The sequence below is a fragment of the Talpa occidentalis genome, unplaced genomic scaffold, assembly GCF_014898055.3.
Source record: "Talpa occidentalis isolate TD23 unplaced genomic scaffold, MPIMG_talOcc4v2.1 talOcc4.2, whole genome shotgun sequence".
Taxonomy (NCBI): domain Eukaryota; kingdom Metazoa; phylum Chordata; class Mammalia; order Eulipotyphla; family Talpidae; genus Talpa; species Talpa occidentalis.
The window spans coordinates 1,208,399-1,234,363 of NW_023602073.1; the positions used below are offsets into that span (position 1 = coordinate 1,208,399).

At 52.1% G+C, this 25,965-nt stretch overlaps 1 long non-coding RNA gene across 1 annotated transcript; it reads right to left on the reverse strand.

Moving 5' to 3' along the window:
- Positions 1–17,442: 17,442 nt before the first annotated feature.
- Positions 17,443–25,349, reverse strand: LOC119251598 (uncharacterized). The gene is made up of 4 exons (XR_008552943.1): positions 25,078–25,349; positions 19,453–19,608; positions 17,687–17,879; positions 17,443–17,510 (listed from the first exon to the last, which is right to left on the reverse strand). It is a non-coding gene; the product is annotated as an uncharacterized LOC119251598 (long non-coding RNA).
- Positions 25,350–25,965: the final 616 nt, after the last annotated feature.

Here is a 25,965-nt window from a genome sequence, read left to right on the forward strand (position 1 = left end):
TTTTAGGTTTTGAATGTCTGCAGTGCTCACCTGTGCCTGTTTCTCGTGAATATAAAGTCAAAGATTTAAAGAAGCAATTATAAGCAGTGTGAGATTTAGATACCAACGACATTGTGGATGGTCTCTCCAGAGAACAGAATCCTTTGGATGGCTCGCTCCCTCCTGAGAGTTATTATAAGGAGTTGGCGTACAGGCGGCAGAGGCTGGTAAGCCCGAAATGCCTGAGGCCCTGGAGAGCCAATGGTCTCAACAGAGTTGATGTTTTAGTTTGAATCTGAAGCCAGAAAAAGGCCCCTGTCCTCACTGGCAGACAGTCATGCAGGATAAAATCTCTCTAACTCAGGGCCAGCCTTTTCTGGGGTATTCAACCCTTCAACTGCTTGGACAAGGCACACCCTTCTTGGGGAGGGCAAACTTCTTGATGGAGTGAATCTCAAATGTGAATCTCATCGAGAACCATCCTCATGGATACATCCAGATTCATGTTTGATCAAATATCTGGCCCTTGGTGGCACTGTGGACACACAGAGGCAGATGATGCATACAATGACCATCACAGATGCCGACTCATGAGCACTAGGCCGGGAATTAGGGACTCTGGGAGGCCAGAGTATTCTCATAAGGCTGACGAGGCAGATTCCTCTAACTGCCTGTCGTCACTCACTCATTGTCCCTGCCCAGAGAGCCAGGTGAGAGGGGCGATGGCTCAGCTGCCCGCAGGCCATGGAGTGTGAACCCCACCTGCAGTGACCAACAGCCCCTGCCCGCCTAGGGGCCTCCGAGGATCCGGGGAGGCTCCAACTGGGCAATCTGGCAACAATTTGGACTTGGCCATCAAATCCTGCTGTGTCTGCAAATTATTTGAGCCTTGTTTTTCTTATTTCTAAAAGAATCAGATTAAGTGTGATTCACATGATCTCAAAGACCTCCCAAAACACAAATCCTACAACTTGTAGATGATTTGGACAGTAATTACTGGATGACTTGGAACTATTTTTATTTCATTGGTTTCTTCTTTTCCTCCCCTCCTTTGCTTTTAAAAAAAATTTTTTTTTATTGAATTTACATTGCTTTATGACATCATGTGCGTTTTAGGCACAGGTCACTAGAAATCGACATGTGGCTACTACAACTGGTGTCCAGCACAGGAGACACTTCAATGCTCTTGGGCTTTGTGCTATTTGGAAATGGTGATCACTAACTTCCAATTTGGGGATAAATTTTCTTCGAGGCCTGGGGATCCCCTGGCTGGGGATCGAACTCAGGTCACAGTGGCTGGCGAGAGTTTGCTAGTGCTGAGACCAACCCTTGTGCCACCAGGAAGACCCCCTCTGTTGCCATTTTTGATTTGTTGGGAAGGCCAATAACCAGCTGCTTTGGCGATGACGCTGCCGGGCAGGTAATTTCAGACCTGAAGCTCCGTGTCCGTCTGTTCCCACCTGCGGCAGAGACGGAGGCCGTCAGTCAAGATCCCGGTGGCCTGGCACACGTTCTTCATAGATTCATGACGACTCAGAGAGTGATAAGCTCCATGTCTCCACCACGACATGGAGTTGGAAAATGGAAAAGTTAAATATAAATCTTCACGGAAGTTTCAGTAATTTTTAATAATTTGTTCTTTTGTCGCATGCGTATGTGAATGATCTATTTGTCCTAGAGCGATACGAATTCATTTCCCCACATCTGTAATATCTGCAGTAAGCTAAATTAAAAATGCATTTGTACTTGTACAGTTAAATGATCATATTTAATGAAATGTCAGAGATGAATCTTAGCAAATAGTCAGGAAATTATTTTAGAGAGAGCAGCGTTGCCTTCCCAGCAGTCAAGGAAAAGCAAAGTGATTAAACAAGTGCTTTGCGGATTGAAGGTGGTGGGGCCTGAGCAGAGTGGGAAAACAGGGTGGTTGAGAGACCAGCCTGCCTTCTGAGGTCCCGCCCACTCCTTGCTGCTCCCTCCCCACGCCCAGACTCAAGAGAATCTTGAGTGTGCTGGGGGGCCATGTCAGGGGTTTTGGAGACAGCCCCCGCCCCCTGCCCTGGCAGCCAGGACGCAGTCATTGGAGAATGGCCAAGGGTCCTGGAAGCTCCCCTGAGCTTTAGCAGGTGATCTGATGAGAGCAAGAAGGATTGGGTCAGAGACCACTGGGTGGCTCAGGCCCAGGCTCCTCACCCCTGGGCACTGGGTGTGAGAACCGGGAAGAGATGAGAGGAGGTGATGGGATTGTGGGTGAGAAGAGCGGCAAAGAGGAGGCCCAGGCAGGGGTAGGAGCAGAGCAGAGGCAGCAGGGTGGCCAGCCCTTGGGCAGCCAAGGACAAGGCATGTCCACCTGCCTCAGGGGCATGAGGCAGGACGGTCCATGGCTTGGGTGGGGCTGAGAGTTCTCCCAAATGATGTGCTGAAGTCCCGACCCCTGTACCTTAGGACACAACCACCTTTGGAAATAAGTTTGGTGCATCTGGAATGAGGGAGGACGGGTCACTATGGAAGGTGGGGCAGCATGTCCCATGTCCTCAGAGGAGGTGAGACTGTGAGGGATATTTAAAAAAGTCAGCATTCATAATGTTCTTGTAAAAAGGAGAAAATACCAAGCCCCACATTTTATTTTTCAATTAAAAACTTCCCCACCACTGTCCATTATACCCATTTTCCCTTCTCCACCCCCTCAACTCTGAACCCTCACTTCCTCTCAGCACCTGCTGCTTTTTCATACGTATCTTACTTTGTGGAATCGTCTGCTAGTCAATGTCCAAATCTTTGTCATTCTTACTTTATTCCACATCAGCCCATTGAGTGCCTTCCAATTCACTATAAATGGCCACATTTGATGTTCTGCATTGTCAAAGGGAGGTGCTGTCAGGCACATGGTCAGAGGTTGGAGTACCTGACGGGGTTCGATTTCGGACTGGAGGTACCGCCACAGTGAGGCTGTGACCGGCTTCTTGTCAGCAGGATGCAAGAAACAGACACCTCTGTCAAGACCCTCACAGCTTTGTGGTTCTGTATCAGTGGCTCTTCTCTAAATCCTGAACAGAGCCGTGCACTGAAATTCACTTTTGTGCTCCAAGACCTCTCATGATACTCAAGGCAGGAGAAAGCCAGAGGCGGACTTAGATGTAACTGGATTGGTGCTTGCTCTGTCCTCAGCGGGCTCTGCCCTCACGCCCAGGACAAAGGATTGGAGCACCTTCTGCTGATGACACGTTAGCTATGAATTTCTTCATCTTTGTGTATCCTAAAAGAAAACTTGTTTTCCATTCACAACTTTCAAAGATTCACTGATTGTTCTTTTTGGGTACCTCCAGATGTAAACCAATAAATGAAACAAAATTTAAAGGATTTCTACAGATGAATTTTCAGGCCACTGGATGGTTAGTTATGTTTGGAGTGTTGTTTGAATGACCCCTAAACAAATTAAGAGAGAAACATTCTGTCAATTCACAAGCCTGCAAAGACAGGTGATATTTTTGACATTTCCCACCATTGAGTTAATGAAATCACAGATTGCTTTGATTTCTCTTACACAAAGCCCCAAAGCTGTCAAGTGCTAGAAAGTAGCACAATTAAATTCATTTGCTTTTTACAGCAAACGAGAGGTTGTGAAATGTTTGGAATAAAGGCAGGCATTGAGATCCTTATTTAACTTGCTTGTGAAGGCAGACAGAGTCCTTGGTCTATCCAGTGTGTAAATATGATTTTCTATGTGTAGACAGAAAGTTAAACAGAAGACAGTCTTTGCCTTCATGCAGGTAGTTCACTGACACGCATTTGTCCATCAAGCAGTGATGCCACAGTTTCTTCTCTGAATGCACAGAATTTGTTTTGATGAATTCATCCAGTGCATTTTTTCCAGCCCTGTAAGTTTTGTGCATTTTTTCCAGCCCTTTTTCCTGACGCTTTGTTCAGTTTCCCTGTGAGACCATCTGATATTTTCCTTCTGATGATTTCATTGATCATCATCCCTTCCAGCTCCATCCATGTTGCTACAAATGGCATGAGTTTATCCTTTTTGATGGCTGAGTAGTATTCCACTGTGTGTACAGACCGCATCTTCATGATGGAATGTGGACTGCTCTATAATCAGTAACTTTTCACATATTTTCCTCAACACTCCCAGCATGGTGCCCACAGAGGCACCTAATTCTATAAACTGGTGAAAGAGCAACCTCACCAGAGGAAAGCTGTTTGGGGAAAGATGCTAACCTAAATTTCTCACAACTTCATGGACATTTTAAGCACTTTGCAAGAGAAACCACAAGGGCACAAGCGGTGACCGAAAATTCTGCTTCCATTTCAAGCAGGTGACGTAAGAACTAAACTCCATGATTAAGAAAAATGAAATTGTATAAATTATTGCAGAAATGCCTGTCATCACCCGCATTAGCTGCTAAAATGCCTCCAGGGGGTTAGATTAGAAAAAGAAAATTACTTATCTGTAATTCTTATTCTCTTTAGGTAGCAATTATAATAGATATACACTCTGGGGTGCAAGTCACGGGTGGGGAGCCGGGCGTGGGCGAGAAGTCAGCGGAAGATTCCAGCCCTCCAGCAAGACGGGATGTCAAGGGCATAAGTGTGTGGAAAGTCATCGCCCTCGGATGTCATTCCTGCCTGACCATAGGAAAGAAGTGGCGGGGCGAGTCCCTGGGAAGAGAACGACTGAGTGGGTCTGTTATTACTGGCGACGGATCTTAAGTGTACAAGGGGTAGCCCCAGGCAAATTTGTGAATTGGGTCTGCTCATTTTCTCTCCGCGCCACTTCCATCTGGAGGAATCCAGTACCCGCTTCCTTGCCAGCCTTCGCTCTGCTGGAGAGACTGCGCCCTCTCATTTCCACCCACACCAGGACATTGCCCAGAGGTTGGGGTGGGCACCAAGGAGCCACAGGCCGGGCTGCTGGTGACCCGTTCGCCCCCAGGGGATCCTGAGCCCTCTTTGGGTTCACGTCTAAATGACAGGGTTGCAGGAGGCAGCGAGTGTGGTTTTTGGAATACTTTTGCCTCCATGATAGCAGGTGACAAAGATGGACCAAAATGGAGGCGAATGACAAGGTGAAATGTTAGGCTAAAAATACGGCTGTCAAGTGTGTGGGGAAACTTGAGTAGAAGCGACGAAGTTGAAAGCTATAGAGATGAAATCTAAGAGGCACCGCTGGGATGCAGAGAATGTGGGGGGCTGTGTTGGTATGAGCAGAACCTGAGTCCTACACAGAACCCCTAAGGAGACTGGGGTGGGGGTGGGGTCTCAGCACATCCCAGCTCCCTGAGGAAGGGAAGTCAGCCAAAGGCCAGGAGGTGGGGGTGGGCTGTGGGAATATGGGGGACAGCTTGCACAGAGGGAGCAGCTGCGGAAGGCGTGAGGCTACGTGGCCAGTCTGGAACCAGGCGAGCTGTGTGTCTGCAGGGGTGTGGAAGGAGACCCAAAGGTGGGCTGGAGTTGGCTCGGGATCATGAGGGAGATGGCAAGCCTGGGACACTTCCCAGCAGAACAATGCACCCCAACTTTCATTGCTGAGGACTGCTGCTACTCCTGTTCATTTTAAACCAGAGCCCACTTAAAAAAAACGAAAGGTTTTTGGCTGCTAGTTCAGGGGTTGAGTCTTAGCACTATGAAGCTATTCGCAGCCTCTGCAGCATGAGTTGATGCCCTGCCAGCCAGGGAGCTACCCACATGGCGTAGCAGACCTCTCCTGTCTCGCCCGCTGCTCCCCTCAGCAGTGTGTTTCAGTTGGTCTGCCTGTTCTGCTCCCCGCTCTCTCTGGTGGATCCTCTCATCCCTCCACGCCCCTGGCCTGTGCCCCAGTTCTTGTATGCATGGATGAATAAATCTTTAAAAAAAGAAGGTTTTTATCTTTCACCAATAAATCCCCCCACATTTTGAGCAACCCCAGATCACACAGTAGGAGGCACATTGTGCTGGAGAGGTGTGCAGGGTCGACCCCCTTTGTCTCTGAGATGCCCCCAAGGGCAAAGGCAGGTGCCCAGGGCCCAATCCACCCCAACCCCACCCTACGCTCTGTGGTCACCAGCTGGCCGACAGGTGGGCTCACCTGTGTTCTCTCCTGCAGGCAGAGCATGTGACCTTGCTCTCTCTTGCCAGCCTGGGGGTAGGCGAGGGGCATCCCAGAAAAGTTGGCCCCGTGTTCAGCTGAGAGGTGGCGTGAAGCATCTTCCAAGGACGTTTACCCTTGTCCTGAGCGTCACTTAAAGAGACACAGAGGCCACCACACCGCGGAGAGTGCAGTGCCAGGAAAGGCCGGCTCGGCATGTGTTGACAAGGCAATGTGTGAGAGCATCCGCCCTGGTGCAGAAACCAACTGTGAGCACAACCTCCAAGCTCACCCCTGTGCCCTGGCCATGCTGCCTGGCTCTGCATGGCCACTCACTTCCCAGCTGACTCCCACCTTTGCCCGTAAATGCGCAGGACGGGCATGCGGGTATTCTAGGTGTCCGGCTTCTTTCCCATCCCTGTGTCTGTGATCCATCCAGGTAAACGTCTGCTCGCACCTCACAGGTGCCTGATGTCTGTTCTCTGCCTGCTCTGCTGCCCGGGCCACTCTGGCCTCCGGCTCCCTGAGTCCCCTGCAGGTCGGGGGTAGGCCTGGGACAGCAGGTGGTGGTCTCTGTAGCGCAGCTCTGCTGGATTCTGTCAAACTATGTGTCAGAACCAGGCAGCAGTTTCTACTCCTCCCAGGGGGTGGGGGCTTAGGTTCAGCCACCAGCTAGTCCTCGCCAGGCTAGGATGTCCCTTTGCTGGTGTCTAGTGGCCTCGGAGCGGGTTTTAACACCCCCTTCCTGGGCCTCCCCGGTGGCGCAGCGGTTGAGCGCTGGGCTGCGAAGCTACCCGCGGCCTCTGCGGCGCCAGTTCGATCCCCGGCTGCTCCCTGGCCACCGGAGGAGGGTCCCACATGGCGTGCAGACCTCTCCTGCCGCCCGCTGCTCCCCTCCGCAGTGTCCTTCGGTCCTTCTGCCTGCTCTGCTCCCCGCTCTGGCTCTGGTGAATTCTCTCACCCTCCCGCGCTTCTGACTGTACCCAGTGCATGTATAAACCAAACAAATAATAAATAAATAAATAAGACATGCCTCTAGAAAATTAAAAAAAACAAAAAACAAAAAAACACCCCCTTCCTGGTGACAAGGGCTGGACACCTGTGCGTGAGATTACCCACCATTTCTCTCACTTTCGGCAAAGTCTGTGTTCCAGGTTTCTGCCCAAGTTCTTATTGGAGGGTCTGTGTTTTCCTTATGGATTTGTAGAAATTTATTTTTTTAAATATATTCAAGATATGGACGAGATAAGAATGGCCAATACCTCGCTCTCTCTCTGGCTTACATTTGCGTTTTCTCACTGAAGTCTTTTTAAGGTCAAATGGTCTTATTTTTTTTGCTACTTATTTTTTAAAAATTAATTGATTAATATATACTTTACATCATTGTTCATTTTTGCACAATGTTTGCTTTCTCCTCTCAGGTGTAGTCCCCGTAAAATTCCCACCTCCTATTCCTCCATGACCATTCCTATAGTCCCTTGTGCTCTTCCTGCCCCTGCAGAGTATCTCTGATTTATAGCTGCCTGTTAATTTTTAATTTTTTTTCCCTGATCCCTTATTTGGCTCCACTCTCTTCCTCCTATGAGTGAAACCATCTGATAGCAAACGGTCCTTTTTTTTTTTTTTTTTTAATAGAGGCATGCTTTACTTATTTATTTGTTTGTTTGTTTGTTTTGTTTATACATGCACTGGGTACAGTCAGAAGCGCGGGAGGGTGAGAGAATTCACCAGAGCCAGAGCAGGGAGCAGAGCAGGCAGAAGGACCGAAGGACACTGCTGAGGGGAGCAGCGGGCAGCAGCAGAGGTCTGTGCGCCATGTGGGACCCTCCTCTGGTGGCCGGGGAGCAGCCGGGGATTGAACCGGCGCCACAGAGGCTGCAGGCAGCTTCGCAACCCAGCGCCCAACCGCTGCGCCACCCGGGAGGCCCGCAAACGGTCTTAATTTTAACAGGATCACGCTTACCAAGCTTTCCCTTCCTGGTTTGGACTTTTTGTTCCTTAAACAATTCTTCTTTGTTATCTTGTAATTTCTCATTTAATCTGTGGTGCTCCTGGATGGATTTTGTGTATGATAAGAGGCAGAGGCCCTTTCTTATCTATGCAGCCAGGCGGGGGTGGGACCCGGGAGTCTGCAGTTTAAAGATCAGCCTTAGAGAATTAGCAGCGACTTTCACATTTGAAAATTACCATTGGAATTCTTGATTAAAGTTCTAGGAATCCCAGCTGCTTTGGGGAACAGCACAAATAAATCTAAGCGGATATGCTTACCTCATTGTCTGCAAAAGTGTTCGATATTTCGTTTACCTGAAAAAGTTATGCTGGCAGGCCTTAAGTATAACAACGGCTGAAGGTTGAAATACAAAAGTGGATAATTACCAATTCTTTGCTCCGCCATTGCTTTTGCTGTCAGCGGGGACTGGCCCAGGAAGAAGCTCTCTTTGAGAATTTGTTCGATTTAACCCATTTCTGAAAAGAGGGCGATGGACACCCTCTGTGCTGGGCACTGGGGGGTGAGGTGCAGGGGTTCACTCCTCACCATTGAGAGGTCTGCGGGTGTCTCAGTGGACACGGAGGAGCATGGCCTGGGATATAGAGGGGGACACAGAAGAGAGACCATCAGAGGTGCTGCAGGTGTCCTGGGACGGCCACCCCGGGTGGCACTGACCACTTCCGGACTGGCCCCTTCCCATGGGGTCTACCCAAATGACGAGTGTCCTTCAAGATGGTGCCAGACAGCCTACTCCCCCCCCACCCCCTCTGGACCCCCACTACATCACTATCTAGGGGAGATCTGAAACAGCGGTGCACTGACTGTACCCCACGCTGGTTCTGCCCTGACCCGCATCCTTAACACCCCACAGCAACTAACACATGTGCAGATTCTTGTGCACCAGAGGGGCTCACCAGGTAGATGCCCCAACCAATATGAAGGGATCACAGTCTGCAGGAGAGCTTTGAAGCCCACATGAAGTATGGGGACAGGCCCCGTAGGCCCCAGCTCACACCTGTGCTGGCAGAAGTGTGGAGAGAGAGCCAGCTTTCCTGGATGCATCCAGAAGGCAGGAGCCCCAAATCTCACACTCCACAGGAGCCTTGCTGAGGGGACCCCGTGAGGCTTTGTTCTGTGGGTGCGGGGTCCACCTGCCTGAGAACTGGGGTTCATGGTTGTGCTGGGGATGGCAATCGGAGCTGTTCCTGAGAACAGTAGACAGACAAGGAGTAACAGACCGCAATCCTGATCCACGAGGAGAGACCTGCAGAGGCACACGGAACGTGAATACGAGCCTCAGGGGACTTTGACAGTCCTGCTGGCGCCTTTGCAACGGGGCTGACAGCAAAGGAAAAGGCTAGTGTTCTACCTGGAAATTCTGCCTTCATTCCATTGCACGCACATTTATGTGCAATTTTACTGGGGACAAGTCACATACCGTCCAATTCACCCATGTAAAGTGTGTGTTGTCATAGCCTTTGTTATATCGAAGGGGTTGTACATCCATGCCCAGAACTGATTTTTATAACATTTCATTAGCTCAATAAGGTCCTCGCATCCCTGAGCTGTCACCTTCCATATCCCTCATGCTCTGGCCTTGGGCTAAACACAAATCTGCTTTCTGTCACCGGAGATGTCCCTATTTGGACAACTCATGTCAGTGGAATCTTAGAATACCTGTTCTTTTGTGTCCGGCTTCTTGTGCTTCCCATTACGCCTTCAAGGTTCCTTTATATTGTCCCTTGTGTCGAAGGTTCTTCCTTTTTCCTGGCTGAATACTATTCCACCACATGACCACAACATATTTTGCTTATTCACTTGTCTGTGAATGGACATGGATTGTTTCCTCCTCTTGGCTACTGGGAATGTGCTGCTGCTGGGGACGTGGGTGTTCCAGGAGCTGTGAGTCTGGTCTTAGTTCTCTCAGATAAGTTCCCAGACATGGGATGTGTTGCTGGGCCATGTGGCAGCTCCACATTTAGCAATTTCAGGAAAGGCCAGGTGTTATTTTGTTTTAAAGATTTATTTACTTATACAAGAACTGGGGTACAGTCAGAGGCGTGGGAGGGTGAGAGAATTCACCAGAGACAGAGTGGGGAGCAGAGCAGGCTGAAGGACCGAAGCACACTGCTGAGGGGAGCAGAGGGCGAGGCAGGAAATGTCTGCCACGCCCTGTGGGTTTCTCCCTGGCCGGCGGGAAATCGAACCCGCACTGCAGAGGCTGTGGACTGCTCAACCCGCTGTGCCACTGGGGAGGCCCAGGATTTTTATTGAGGTAACGTTGGTTGACAGCACTAGATATGATTTAGGGGTTCAGGTTCATACTTCTTTGGGTGTATGTCATCACCCACACCCTCACCCAGGCACCCATAGTCCTTTACCGTAGATCATGGTGTCCTCTGCCACCTTTGTTTTTATGGTCAGATCCTTGTTTTGGTTTGGTTTTGTCTGTTCCTTTGCTTTATTTCTCTATATTACACAGGAGTGAAACCATCCAATATTTGTCTTTACTGACTTGTTCTGCTTAGCATCAGCACCTTCATTTCCATCCATATTGTCACAGATGGCAAAAGTCCATATTTTTCACGACTGAGTAGTATTCCATGGTGTATATAGACCACTTCATTATCCACCCTCTGTCCTTGGGCATTTAGGTCATTTCCATAGAGTGACTGTTGTAAACAGTGAGGCAGTGAACCCAGCAGTACAGAGAGCCCCTTGAATCAGTGACTTCGTGTTCTTTGGGGAAATGCCCAGGAGTGGAATTGGTGGACCCCATGGCAGATCCACTTGAATGTTTTTAGGAACCTCCACACTGTTCTCCATACATCCAAAGCTCACTTCTTAACCAACTATCTTCTATGATTTTAATTGCGAAATAACAAGTGGAGAATCTTTCCAATCTCTCTTCATGCCTCTTGCCTTTTGCATTGGGTGACACTTTTAGGCTGCTGTGAAATGTCTTCATCTGTCCCCCACCCCCATAAAAAGGGGAGAAGCTGGAGAAGTCAGATCATGGAGAATGCAAAGCCAGACATTAAACACGGTCGTGGACTTTCCGGGAATACTGAGATGTCTTCAAATGCAGGAGTAGTTCCGAATTTTCGAGGCCTTGCTTACTTCTGATGCAAAAATCCAGCACAAGGATGGGCTTCTTGTTTTGAAAGGGAGACCCCAAGAACCCTTCAGGTAACCCTGACATTAAGGCAGTCTTGCCTGGCCTGGCCCTTGAATCATTTATGTAAGCGGCAATAATAAAAGGTGTCAGCCCCTCGGCTGGGAGCGGGGAGATTTCTGTGCGCAGTGACCTTTAAGCCTGCACGTCTTGACAGGTGAGGAGCTGAGAGGGGGGCGGCCAGGGGTCAGGCATGCTAATGATAAAATTACCATTTACCTTTTACCTCAGCGGCCTGCCTGACATTATAAATGTAGGTAACCTTTCACCCGAAACTCCCTTTCTCTTGTTCTGCTAGAGAATCTGTCGGAGCAGTGTGCTTATGGTGGCAGAAGATTTATGGGGGAAAGCACTGAATTAAGAGGATTTTTTTCCCATGGGGTGTCTTTTGTGGGATCTTTTCTCTGTCTTTCTGGTGGGGTAGACCTAGAGGTGGGCGGTTGGGGGATAGGTCTGGAGGTGGAGGGGCTGAGGGGTAAGATTGGGGGTGGAGGATTCTCTGGGAAGGCGGGGGCCACCATGAGTCCCTGAAGGTCACAGGCTTTGGAGCCCCCACTGTGTGTGGAGGGCATGGTCACCACATTCTCTTTCGGAAAACCTGGCCTCTCCCTTCTCTCTCGGAGCCGGTGGCCCAGGACAGAGTCCAGGAGCCGCCTACACTTGGGACCCTATGCTCTGAAGGTCTGGGCAGGATTCCTTGGGTAGACCTGCCACCCTGTCTTCTTTCTTTGCCAATCAGCCCCCACCCTGGAGTCCAGCCCCAGGATTCCGGGCCTCCAGACAGGGGCTGGGTTTGCACTGGAGGCCTTCCTCCTCGCCAGGGCCTGCAGTGACGGAGTAGGGCGCTGACCCAAATGGGCCCCCACGCACCTTCCCACAAGGCCCTCCAGGAAGCATGGCCGAGCAGGCGGTGCCAGCGCTGGGCATTCACCAGGAGTCCTTTCCTCCTCCTTTCCAGCAAATTCATTCATTAATTTCATTTCATTTCATTCATGTGCTGAGAAAGGCATCCTGATGGGAAAGAAGGGAGGTGTGGTCCCTCCCACCCCAGCGGAGAGGCCCCCTGGACTCAGCGCTGGGCCCTCCCAAGGCCACACCCGCCCCATGGAGGTGAGGAGGAGGCCTCAGAAGAGGAAGGAGCTTCTCAAAGACACGATGGTGGCCAGAACAGGATGACAGCTGAGCGGGCCTTGCTGGCTTCTCCGGAGCAACCTGGAAGGGAGTGTGAGGGTGGGGGAGAGACAGGAAGAGACAGGGGGTTGGAGAGAGGAGAGGGGAGGGGAGGAGAGGAGAGGAGAGGAGACTTGAGGAACAGAGAGACAGGAGGGGAGGGAGAAACAGCTGGGAAGGGAAAGCGGAGGGAGGTGGACACACACACGCATGCACACATGCACTCACACACACACACACGCATGCACACATGCGCCCCTGCTTTGTTTGCTAAGATACGATAAGGACAGGGACACCTGGGGGGCCTCTGTGTTGGCCCCCCAGACCACGTGGTGCCGCCATCAAGCCACCCAGGTGAAGCTGACCCCAGAGCAGGTTGCCCTGGGGCGGGGGACTCAGGGAGACTCGGAGTGGTGCAGGGGTTCTGCCCAGGCCTGCAGGGAGAGCACCGCCTGGCGGGGAGGGGCGAAGGACCCTCTTACCTGGGCGCCGGGCTCAGGGGCGCGTCAGACATAATTGTGGGGGTGTCACGGGGTGTCGATGCACATTCATCCTCCCGGCTCCGGGACTCACGGGCTAAAGGCCAAGCGCACCCACAGCATGCGGGAGGTGCGACCCCAGCGGCAGATCCCAACGCTGGAAACCAAGTGGGCACACTCTTTGGGGACCGGGACGCCTCCGCCTCAGAAAATGCTTATTGATCCTCTAGGTTTTCCAGAACAACATTAATCATGCAAACAGGCGAAGACAACCTGGAACTCTGGTGGCAGGAGACAGGCAGCGAGATTTCTTTTTACAGTTACTTTCTGAAAAGCAATCAATAGTCAAATGACTGGAGCGACAGATTGATCGGGCTGCAGAGACCACAGCCTGCACAGGCCGCCAGTCAGCCCGGGCAGGGACGGCAGGCGTGCGTGGACATTCCGCAGACGTCTCAGGCCCATGGCGGCCAAGTCACCCTTCCTCATCAACCTCTGGCTCCAGGAAGGCAGAGGTGGCAGCAGGGCCAGGCTATGGCCGTGACAAATGGGAATTATTTCAATCCAACTTCCTTAACGAAAAATAAGGTTCTAGATTCCATGTGAGTTAAAATCGATTACACAGCGTGTTAGGCCTGGACGGCCTTAAAGATCACCAGGCACTTTGTAAAAAAAACCATCCTTACGATTCAAATGTGCTTTCCTTTCGGCTGCTTTTTCGGCTGAAGAATTTCTTATCAAGTTCTAGGATTGTGACTCCCCTTGTACGCGGACTGTTTTTCTACTGCTGCTTACTAATGAGTCCCCTTTTTTCTTTTCTTGCAATCCTCCCACATCTCAGCTCTTGTCCAGATGCTTCATCTGGACAAATCTTTACCGCAGAAAAATGATGAACAGCCCTGAAACAGATGACGTTCCAAACGGTCGCCAGGCACTGAAAATCCTGAATTATTTTGAATTTATCAAAGAAAAGTTCTGTGGGGCTGGATGGCTTGAGCGATGTGTTTGGTAGAGCACATTCCAATTCTTAAAAATTACTTATTTATATGCTGCACCGCGGTGACCTATGGTCTTGTTGAATATTTTATCAAACACCAGACGAGGCCGCAGAGTTTTAAGTTTACAGCGTGTCATCAGACAAACCCACAGCGGAGAAAGGTGATGTTCAGCTTTGAGTACCAAGAAAAACCGACAAATAATAATAATAAACAACATCAGTTATAATATGTGAGAATCAAGCTGGTCATTTTCAGATTTTCCTTCGTCGGTCTTATTCTTTGCCTTTGGTCGAGCTGGTGTGCTGTGAACAGGCTGTTGGGGTGAGGTGTCGCTGGGGAGGCTGGGGTGTTCATTCAGCCTCAGGGCTCAGCACACAAGGGTTTCTGGCTTCTCCAGTGTCACTGGGCAGTGACTTGACAGGCCATTGTGCAGTGAAAAATGCAAACCCCAAGATTTTCAAGATGGACATTGCCCCCAAGGGGCCTCTGCTCCTACAGTCACTCAGGGCCCCCAGGCCATGATGCCGGTCACGGCAGGAATGACCTCTGCACTCACCACTGTCCCAGGTCCTGTGCTCCTGAGCAGGTCACATGGCCACATGACCTCAGAGATGCACACCCCATCCTATGCTCAGGAGCTGCGCAGCCCCGGCTTCCATTTTCCCCTTTTGTGTTGGAACCAAACTTTGAGGCCAAAGGGAGAGCACCCCGGGGAGAGACAGCTGCCCACTTCTTGTGGGAGAGGTCTGGGTCTCCGGGGCTTCCCTCTCACAGTGAGGATCCCCCAGGCCTGGGCACCAGGCAGGGAAGGTGACCCGGAGCAGCCCCATGCGGACGCACATTCTGCACCGAGGCTCTCGGCTATTGAGGCTCGGAATTACCTGAGGCAGCCTTATGGGCTTCAGCAGAAGTGCTGCTTCAGCGGGCCTGGGGGAGCCGAGTCTCTGCATTTTGGCCAGTGCCTGGGTGACTGAATCAAGTTCTGCAGGGAAGCAGGGCATTGGAAGAGCTGGAGATGTAGGCGTGGACCCAGATGGACGGCAGATGTGGCTGCGGAGGTAGAGCTAGAGATGTGAACGCACAGAGATGTACAGCTAGGCATAGATACAGATACACAGAAATAAAGACAGACAGATATAGATGATTGATACTTGTACGTACAGATAAATGATACAGATGATTTAGCAATAGCTATAGGTGGGTGAAAGGCAGACAGACAGATCTGCAATTGACGAGCTGCAGACAGTGTGAGTTCCAGCCCAGGTCCAAGTCTGGAGGCAGGAGACTGAGCTCAAAGACAAGCAGGGGGAAGGGACTGGCTCCAACTTTGTCTTTTTACCCTACTTAGGCCTTCACCTAATTGGGCGAGGCTCACCCACCCTGGGAAGGGCAATCTGCTTTACTCACTCCATCAATTCAAATGCAAATTTCATCCAGAAACACCCTCAACTTCCAGAGTCATGTTTGACTTGGGCCCGTCACTCAGCCAAGAGGACACCTGGAGGTCACCAGCCAGTCCACAGCTGGTGTGGACACCGCTGCCCAGGGAAGGAACTCTGCACCAGCTTCCCAAGCTTCCTAAGGCCAAGCCTGCTTCATAGGACACCTTTATTGACTTCTTTTCTTTCCACCCCTACCTGCTGCTACTTCCCAGGACCACCTTCCAAGTAAGTTATTTGCTCTTGAAGTCAACTCAACCTAAGACATTTGTCCAGAGCCTAATTGTGCCTGGGGCTAATGGGTCAAGGACCTTGTTTGAGAATGTTAGGAACAAGAGGGGTGGTCCAGGAGCTCCAGTGACGCATAGAGTGTACCTCCACTCTCCACGCCCAGGTCATGGGGGCTGGGGAGCACCCTGGTTTGTTGCAGTCTGTCTGCATCATGAGTCCTACTTAGCGTTAACCTGCGGGACCCAGGTGCTGTTGGCCCCTAAATAGATGGAGGTGGCATTGGCCCCACGGTCCCCCTACTGACTTGGCACGTGGGAGCCAGGGGGAGGAAGAGGTGGGAGACTGGAAAGAGGATGGAGAGAGACACAGATGGAAGAAGACTGCCCACGGGGACCTTGCAAAACAGCAAAGATGTGAATCTGGGGCACCCACAGCTTGGGTGACTGATTATCGCACACACTTTCATACCACTTGATTATGTCAAGTGTGGCTTTAAAAACATGAGTTTTACAATATGGAAAATGTTCATTCTCTAATAATTTGGAAAACTGCATTGATATGAAAAATGTCAAGGAAGGTGACAATGCTTTGGGATATAACTGGTGTGTAAAATATGTGTGGAAAAAAAAGAAACTTTAGAACATTAAGTTATTACAGGTTCTCTCAGGTGCTGAGATTATTGACTTTAAAAAAACCCCTATTTTTATTTCTCCCTCTGGTGTTTTCCAAATATCAGCGTTAACAGCGATGGAATATTATTTTTGGACGCAGGAAAGTATAAACTTATGTTTATGACTGTCCTGGTGAGGCTGGAGCAGGAAAGGGGTAGAGAAATTGGCAGACACAGAGACATAGAGACGAAGCAATAGAGACAAGCTGAGAAAGACAGACGGTGGGGGGAGAGGGGGCAGAGATAAAAAGAGAGATGGCAGAGGAATGAAGGAGGTGAGGGGAGGACGGCCCCCCCAGCCTGAGCCAGGGTGTCTCTAGCTCCCTCTCCCCCAAGACCCCTGCTTTCTGTTCCCCAGGCAGCTGAGTCCCTGAGAACCTGGGGCCGTGGCCAGCTGTCCCCCAGAGTGCCCTCCTGTGGGTCCAGGAGCCTGTGGCCAGCCCCAGGGTCTTAGATGGGCTCTTCCTGGGGTTCCTGGATGCCCACCGTCCTCTCAGCCCAGATGGGCGGGCGCGCCCCGACCCCAGGTGAGGCACACCGGCTGTCCCTGAGGCCCCACCTGCACCCCGCTGGGCAGGGGCCAGGCCAGCCGAGGCAGAGACCGTGCCTAATGACGGAAGGGCAATTTTGAAATGGAATGAGTCAGATAGCTATTATCAATGTAATTATTCATACATGCGCCTAATTATTCATAATTATTCCGAAGCACATGCCTTCCCCGATCTCCGAGGCTCGGCGGCCAATTACCTCTGGAATGGGCAGGCCTGCTTGCATCCTGGGCGGGGGATGCTCTGGCCCGAGGCGGGCGCGGCGTTCCGGGGCCCTTTAAATACACACAACAATCGGGGAGCCCCAGCTGGCTCGCAGGCCCCTTGCCTTCGCCCCAGTCCCAAGCCCCGGTTGTTCGGGCCCAGGCTGCTCCTTCGAGGCGCTAGCGCCACTGTTTAATTAGGGTTCTTGTTGTCACGCCCGCAGTTGATATCTTAATAGCTTGGGGGGTGCGGATGCGTGTGTGCGGAGGGGGGACCCTGCATGCGAGCAGCTTAAGAGCAGACCCCAAGCCGGGCCTCCACCCCGAAGCTGTGAGCTCCAGGCCGGGCTGCGGGGACAGGGCACCCCAGGACATCCCGCTCCCCCGGGGGCGGGCACCTTGCAGCCTACCGCCTCCCAAAATGGGGGGCTTGGCTTGCCTGCAGCCGTGGGGCAAGCGAGTGAGTGCTGTCCAGGGCGAAGGCCTTGGGCCAGTGCTGGGGGCCGTGCAGCCAGGCAGGCGGGAGTAGCAGCCTCCACTTCTGCTATTTTTTTCTCCCTGGAAAACATTACAGCAATTACCATATTGTGGGGCGGCAGTGATCAAGTGCAAATTAGCATATAGATTAGTTCTGGGGGGCAGGGAGAAGGAGAGGGGGTTAAGATCTTTAAAATCATGTATAGTTACGCCACACAAAGACAGTCGCGCAGAAACCCCCCGGGCTGGTCCCTCACCCGCGGGGAGGGTGGGCGCGGCCTGGCTGGCTTCTGAGGGAACAAAGACGGTGGATGGTGGATGCGGAGACACTGCCGGCTGCGCCCCAAGCCGAGTCCTGCGCCTGTCGGGTGGGTTTGAAGGCTTCCACCAGCTTCTCGCTCCTGGAAAGCATCCCTGTGGCTGTTCACCCTACGGTCGCACTGTAATCTGCTGGAACCGCCAGGTGCAGGATTTGTGTTTGGTGGAAGAAACGAAAACGGTTGTATTTACTGATGGGGCGAAAAGAGGGGCAGAGGAAAGACAAGCATGAAAGGCAGGGCGCAGAGTTTACAGGGAAAGTGTGCCAGGCAGGGGTGAAAGCGGAGCTCCCTGCAGGGCCCCCCCATTGAAAACAGAGAAATAGACTTGCAGGCCCTGCCTTTCCCTGGGGCTTTCTGACAATGCCAGAGACCGAGCCCCTAAGGCAGCCCAGGAGAACACGCCAGCCCCTCCGTCACTGGCTGCCATGCGGGTGAGTCCTACTGTGCGCTTATCCTGCAAACAGCACCGAGCGAGTCAGGAGACCCAGCACCACCAAGCCCCCACATAAAAGCCCTGGAAGAAATGGGATCACACCCCTCGGCTGGAAACAGGAGTTCAGGGAAGGGGGAGTAGCGGGGCCCAGGGGCAGAAACCTTAAAACAGGACATGAGCTCCGGCAGCAAGGGTGAGGGCCTGAGGATATTCCAAGCCAGGACCTGAGACCCCCAGGCGGCAGGGCCTGGCTGACTGGTCTGTGTCCAGAGGTGGAAGGTAAAGATTCCAAGGGGCGACGTGCAAGAGCAAAGTCCCTTATTCAGCCTTTGTGGTCTGCTTAAGCGGATCTCCTAACAATGGCCTTGAAAAGCTATGGGGGATAATCACGGAGTTTTCTTGACATGACAGTGTGCAGGAAGCGCTTGCTCCCTCCATCCGCTGATTTCCTCTGGCTCCATCTAGTTGAGAACCAGGTAAAGTGGGCGCAGAGCATGCCCCTCTCTGTAGACAGTTTCATCACTGAGAAACGAACAAAACAGGCTTTGGGCCTCCCTGGTGGCGCAAGGGGTTAAGAGGCAGCACTGTGAAGCTGTCTGCAGCCTCTGCAGCACAAGTTCCATCCCCGGCCAGGGAGCTACCCACAGGGCGCAGCAGACCTCTCCTGTCTCCCCGCTGCTCCCCTCAGCAGTGGATTTCAGTCAGTCTGCTGTTCTGTTCCCCGCTCTGTCTCTGGTGAATCCTCTCAACCCCCCAACTCTGGCCTGTACCCCAGATCTTGTAAAAAAAAAAAAATAAAACAGGCTTTATTAAAATAAACACGACTGCTCTTAAAAATACCCTCAGCTCCAGAATTAAAAAAACTGACATCCCGCCATCCGCCCTGGGACCCCTGGCTCAGCGGTTCCAGTGGGAGCAGGATGAGTGTGAGGTTCCAGAGAAACTGCCCGAGACCAGAGAGTAAAGGAGGCGTGGCAGGGGTGCTGGGGAGAGCTGCCCTGGGCCCGGCTGGAGCCCACACGACACTGTCCCTATCCATGTGGACGATTTTAAAGCCCGATGTGGACGCCCAGTGGAACAGGCCAGGAGGAGAAGGGCAGGCGCGTGAGGACAGGACACGCTTCAGGGGAGCATGGCCGAGACCCAGCACGAGTGTCTCCTGCGTTAAACCCACAGAGCAGCCAGTTCCAGGCTCCCCCCACATCACGCTAGCCTTGGTGACCGCTAACTGGTCTTAACCTGAAAGTGTTTGAGGGTTTATTCGGCTCACCTGCTTGTCTTCTCTGTGTGCAGGGGCTGCGGTGTTTCCGGGTGTCCAGAGACGCCGGGTAGGACGGAGGTCCCCTGTTGTCAGGCTCGGCTCACGTCTCTCATATTTTTTTAATGAAATTTTTCCTGACCAGCTAACAAGCAGTCTGCTATCCTTCTAATAAAGAAAAAGGTATTATAACCAATAAAAGGTATTTATTGTCCTCATTGCAGTGTCTTAATGAAGGACCATCCTGGAGCCAGGCTTCCTCTGCACCCAGGAGTGGCAGTGAAAGCCGGGGTGGGGGGGGGGGCGGGCCGAGTCTAAACACAGGACCACCCCTGCAGTGGCTTCATCTGGACACACGTGGACTCCACGCCCAGAGCAGCTGGGCAGAAAGCCAGACATGCAGTCAGTGAGGGAGAGTGTACATCACCTCTGCAGGCCACCTCCCACCCCAGGGCCTCGGCAGGCTTGTTTCTGTGAACCAGCATCAAGCTGCGCACAGCTCTAGGTGGGGGGCATTTGGGGACACGTCACAGGAAAGAGGCTGGCAGTTCCAGGCTCTGCTTATAGGGGCAGCCCACCCCCTTTTACAGCCACAGCCACATGCATTCCAGGGAAGCTTCCTTGGAGTTCTGGGGCCTGGAACCGTGAGGGAGAGCTACAGGCTGAGTCTGTCTGCAGGGGAGAAGAGGGGTGTCTGTGGGTGCATTCTGGGTGCTCCAGTGAAACCCCAGCCATAAGTTCCCACCCAGAGGGGCCTGGGGGGCCGGCGGCCCCTCACTGCAGCCCAGTGCTCCCAGCTCTCCCTACCCTATCTGCTCCCCATGATCCAGAGACCCTTCTCCTGCGCAGCAACATCAGAGATGCAGTTTTCTAGGTGAAAGGGACACTTAAGAGCGTCTGCTTGGTTCTATTGTTCATTTGAGATAAGGAAGGTGGGAGGAGTGTCAATGATTCATGAGAACCCCACTTTCCGTCCACGCTCTTTTTGGGGTGGAATGGGATCTCCACTGCCGAGCCCCTTCCTTGAGGACACAGGAAGTTCTCAGGGGGAGCTGCTTGGCCTCCTGCTGCTGCTTCTCGACCAAATGGGCCAGTCCAGAGTGTGCTCGAGGCATCCCAGGAGACGTAAGGGCCACCCTTCACAGTAAGTGGGCGTCAGTGACATGTGGACTTGGGAGGGAAGGTGATTTTAAGGCGCTTGGCAATCTCCCACTCTGAATTTTGTTACAATACTTTAAACACCGGGGTGCTTGCAATGAATTATCTTGGAGCAAAGTCTCCGAAGAAGCGGGGGAAGACCTGACACCTTCACAACGTTCAGGATTCTAACTGGAATGTCTTTTCCTCCATCAGATTCACATGCGTAGCCATAAATAGCAACAGACTTTGTACCCAGGAGTGCAGGAGGGACCATCCAGGCCAGCATCCCCTGCTTGCGAGCTGGCAGGCCAGGGTCTCCCCGGAGGAGGGGGCTTCTCCAGAGGAGGAGGAGGAGAGCCTCTGGGTGGGGTGTCTCAGGCCAGACCCCCAGGGAGGTGGTTGGGTTTGCATTTCCTTGGCTCTGAGCTTAGGGAAAGAACAAAGCAAGATGACTTCCACTCAGAGTAATAAAAAGCGGATTGCTGAGAAGGACCCACTTGTGGATTCGTATGTTCATGATGCTAAATTGGTGTTGGTGAGCACGCAGCATAAAAAATAAACAATAAGCCAACAGCAGCAGCAGCAAATAGGCCTTTTTCCTGCAGGGAGTGGGGGCAGGCAGGCAGGCAGGCAGGCAGGCGGGCAGGTGTGCGCCACCTGGTGGTCGAATGTGGGTTAGCGGGTAGACTCGGGATCCGTTTGATTGAATTTAAAGCAATACTGACGTTCCCTTAACTACCAATTCTTCCTTTCTGCGTCAGACACATTTATTTCCCCTGTTCTAAAGGATACTCAGGTGCTATTATTCCGTTTGAAGATCATAATTCAAAATTAAAATAATCACTTTTTATGTACTTTTCTCTAAGGACTTTGGCTGTTTGTTAACGATCCCACTAAGGACTCAAAACAGACAGGTCCCCAGCTGGGCCGCTGTGAGAGACTGTGTCTGCGGAGCCTGGGCAGTATTTCATCTCTGTGGGCCACCAGCTCACTTTTCAAATAAACATTGGTTTCTGTAACTTCATTTAACTTCCCCCCACGTCTATCCCTGTGCTCTTTCTCCTTCCCCTCCCTCTTATCCTGAGAAACTTCCTTTCACTTATAAGTGTCTGCTAGTTTTTATAAGTATTTTGCCTCACTGAATCATCTCTATGCAAATGTCCAATATTTGTCTTTACTATTTTGACTGTACTAACATCCTTCCCTTACACCCCCCTCCATTTTGCTGTGAATGGCAGCCCTTCGCCCTTCTTCATGGCTGCATAGTATTCCACGGTGTGGCTGGACCGCCTCTTCTCCATCCGGGACTTTATCAGCAGGCACTGACACTGCTTCCTGGCCTGTCTACTGTGCATAGTGCATAATAAACACTGGGGATCATGTATCAATGGCTTTTTGCTGTGATGGTATCAGGTGCCCAAGAGCATGACTGAGGGTCTCCAGTCATCCTGCTTTTAGCTTTTTAAGGTAAATCCAGGGCCTGTGGCTTGTTCCTTCTAATGCTCAGCCACTCCAGAAGAGATTTTGTCTGTTTGGTGGGGCAGAGTCAACAGTGACCACTTTCATAAACAGATAGAATAAAATGCCAAGAATTTGTGTAATTTTTTTCTTGTTCTAGCTTTGTGCAGATCTTGGCTCCAAATAATAACACTCTTGTTTAATGAGTCTTTCCTCTTAGGATCTTTGAGATTTTGGAGGATTTTAAATAGCATATAATCCTAGAGGTTATAGCAAATATCTTCTGTTGCAAAGAAGCAAATTAAGCAAAAAGACACTTTTAGATCAAGAGCAAGAGACATTCACTCGTCTGCATGCCTGGAGATACTAATAGGAATAATGATTTTCTTTGGTGTAGGAATGGAAAATAGAAACGACGATTCTTTCCTGGTTTTGAGACACCCTTGTTCTTTTTATGAAATCGCTTTGTCCTCTTCAGTCAAAGAGACAGTATCTTGTTCATCCATTTCCGCTTCTCAGTGATGGTTTTGGTGCAACGTCCTACTATGGCCTAGGGTGTGCCATATGAGAATGAGTCCTCCCTTCTGTCTTTCTACATCTTTTTTTGTACAAAGTCAGATAATTAAACTCTGCCAGTGAGCAGCACCCACGGTTTCTGGTGCAAACTCAGAAGCCTATGTCACACCTCAGATGGGGACCCACAGACCTTTGTCCAAAGCCACCCCAGCCAGCAGCCTCCAAGCCCACCTTCTTCCCTTCGGGAAACAGCAGCATGAGGACAGGACGGGCAATCAGCCTGAGCCCGCCCTGCGTGGGGATGCTGCACACTTGGGGCTCAGAGAGGACCTTCCCGATGGGCTCTTCCTCACCTAAGGCCAGCTCAGCAGCGTCTCCGAGACTCACCTGCCCATTCAGGCCGAGTCTGGGTTCTGCTTTCCCCAAGCACTTGAGGACAAGGGCTTTCAGGGTCCTTCCTGGAGGGGTGGGGTCAGAGGGCTCGGGTCATTCAAGGCACAGGAGGCAGGACTGGCTGGGTGGCCATGAGGAGGCTGGTATTGTCCTACAAAGGTGTCTGGACACAGACTGAGAATGGAGCAGCGACAAGGTGGTTCTCCTATAGGGTGAGGAACCCCCAAGACAGCCCAAGAGCCTCCAGTAGCAAAGGCAGAGACCTCGGGTGGGACAGGCCTGCCCACACCCTGGCCTCGGGCTTCCAGTCTCCAGCACCCCTGGACAGGGGCCTCTGTGGGGAGCTCCATGTAGGCTGCCCTGCACCCCCAACGCATTGCCACAGGTGCAGGGTCCTCAGCACCCCTTTGTCAGCCTCCAGGCTGCTCCTCTGCATCTCAAGTCCAGAGAGGAGATGTGTTCTCTTGGCCCCGCATTCTCAAATAAGGACGTCATTTATTGCTCTTTAAATTCAGGTTAGACCTGTGCTCTGTGTTTCTCTTTGCTGGTTCAGAGGGGCCTCTGCCATCATGGGGGTCACTGCCCCCACCCAGCAGCTGCCCCTGTGCTTGGCAGAAGCAGGTGAGTCCAGGTTGGGGCTGGGGTCCTTCGCCTCCTGGGCCCTCATCAGGGAACCCCGGAAGGCCTCTTCCCTGCGCCAGCCCCCGCGGCTCGGAAGCCTGGTCCTGGGAGACCTTCCTCCAGGATGATCAGGAAAATGCAGCCTCTTCCAGCACTGCAAGCTTGGGCATTTTTATGACTTGGATCAAAAATCCAAGCTGTAGCTTCTTGGAAGTTTGATGACCGGCCCTTCCGAGCAAAGGCTGAAGCTTCAATCTCGCCTCCTTAATGAGGGCGCCCTCATTTAGACGGGCTTTGGGGTAATGACCACTTAGGAAGATTGCTGATTTGAGAAATGGTTCGAGTGGTAATGGGTGCGGAGAATGAAGGCTGAGTGATGGCTCCTTCGTGGGCTGGCAGTGTTGATGATATTTGCTGGGCTAATTGTACTTAATTTACTGTGACGTTCACAGAGGCCCTGCTGCCCTGAGCGACGTGCGTGGGCCGAGGCCCGTGGCCTCAGTCGTCGGGGGTCCAGGTCTGTTCCCCAGGATCCATGCGAGAGCGCCTGAGAGAGCCTGACATTGTGTCCACCGCTCCCAAAAAGCCCAGGAGTTGGGCACGTGGCCAGTGGCTCTTACAAATGAGACCACGTCACGTTCTAGAGTTTTCTGTGCGAGCGAGCTGCTGGGTGCATCATTCTGGGAGCCCGTGGGGAGCTGAGATCCCCCATCCCAGGGTCTCCATCACCTGCACTGTCTGGGTGGCCTCACAGCGGGGGACACAAAGCCCCTCCCCATTGCAAACAACTCTGTTCACACAAATTGTTTTCTGAAAATAACAGGTCTACCCTCCATGCCAAGCTGAGGGCGCCCATCAATTCTGTTTGTCGATGGACTGGGCTGAGGCTTTGTCTTAGTGAAATTTAACTGGGTAGGCTGTGAAGCCACGTCCACTTCTGATTTTAGTGATGAATTAGGTGATGTGGTCAGCTGCCAGGCCGGGCGGGGTGCAGGGGGGAGGGAGCGCGGGCTGGGGCAGCTCTGCACCCGGATTCCAGGGACCCCACGGCCCAATGGGAAGCCGCTGTCTGCCTTGAGCACCTGGCACTTTCTGCCTTTGCTCCTCAGGGGGGTGGGGTGGGTGCATGCACAAGGCCGGCCCAGCACCCCAGGGCGAGGCCCCCTCCCCAGGACTTCAGCCTTGAGGCTGTGTTGCCCCAGATTTGGGTCGCCGCTGCCGAGTGAACCCAATCTCCTGCCACTGGCTCCGTCTCTCCCATATTGGCTTCCGAGTCATGCTGCCGCACCCGGGTTCCGGGCACTGAACCCACATCATGTCATGTCACGTCACATCAGGTCACATCTCATCACGTCATATCTCATCACATCATATCCTGTCACACTGTGTCACATCACGTCATATCTCACCACATCACATCGCATCACATCATATAACTTCACATCACATTGCGTCATATCACGTCACGTCACATCACGTCACGCTCCTATCCAGTCCGCTCCAGCTCACCTGAGGGCGTGGCCATGTGACCCTCCCTGGACACAGGTGCCAGCGCCAGTTCACCTTCGTGGCCTCAGCACCTGGTGCTGGAAAACTGCTTATTGCAGAAACCAGGAAACGGCGAAGTCACCTGCTGTTGGTTTCGCACCAAAAGGCAAAAGGGATGAACCGGTTTAGAAGGATGAATCCAGTTCTTTTAGACGTTTTCCCCAGCTAAAACAATATAAGCAGGAGTTGTGGTCAAACAACAAGGAGGCTCGTTGGAAAGAGCCACCAGCATCCAGGAGCCCCAGCAGCAGCAGCACCTCTGGGGGGCCGCAGGCGGGGCAGGTGCCATGGCTGGGACAACGCCCCATGTGCTGGCCAAGTGGTTATTTTGTGACTTAGAAAGGTTTCATAGTAATGAAGGGGCTCCAGAAAGCCCAGCCCCAGGAGCAAAGTAGGTTTCCGTGTGCCGCCCCTCAATAAATGAGAATCTAGGGGGCAAATTCAGGGGAATTTGAATTTAAAAAATAACTTATTTATTTATGAAATTCCGATGCACAGACCTTCTGGGGAAAAAGGGAACAGGCAGACCTCACATTCAGGAAGATCTGAACCCAGGTGGGTGAGGCTGGTGGGTCTCAGAGGGTGAACCCCCCACAGGCAGCATCTGCCTCCCCCCACTTGTAGCACCAGCCTCCCCCTTGCAGCACCAGCTCCACCTTATAGCACAAGCCCCTCCTTACAACACCAGCCTCTCCTTACAGATCCAGCCTCCCCCCATGCAGCACCAGCCTCCCCCCACCCTGGGCAGCACCAGCCCTTCCTCACAGCACCAGCCTCCCCTCTCGGAGCACCAGCCTCCCCAACTTGCAGCACCAACCTCCTTGCAGTACCAGCCTCTCCCCATCGCAG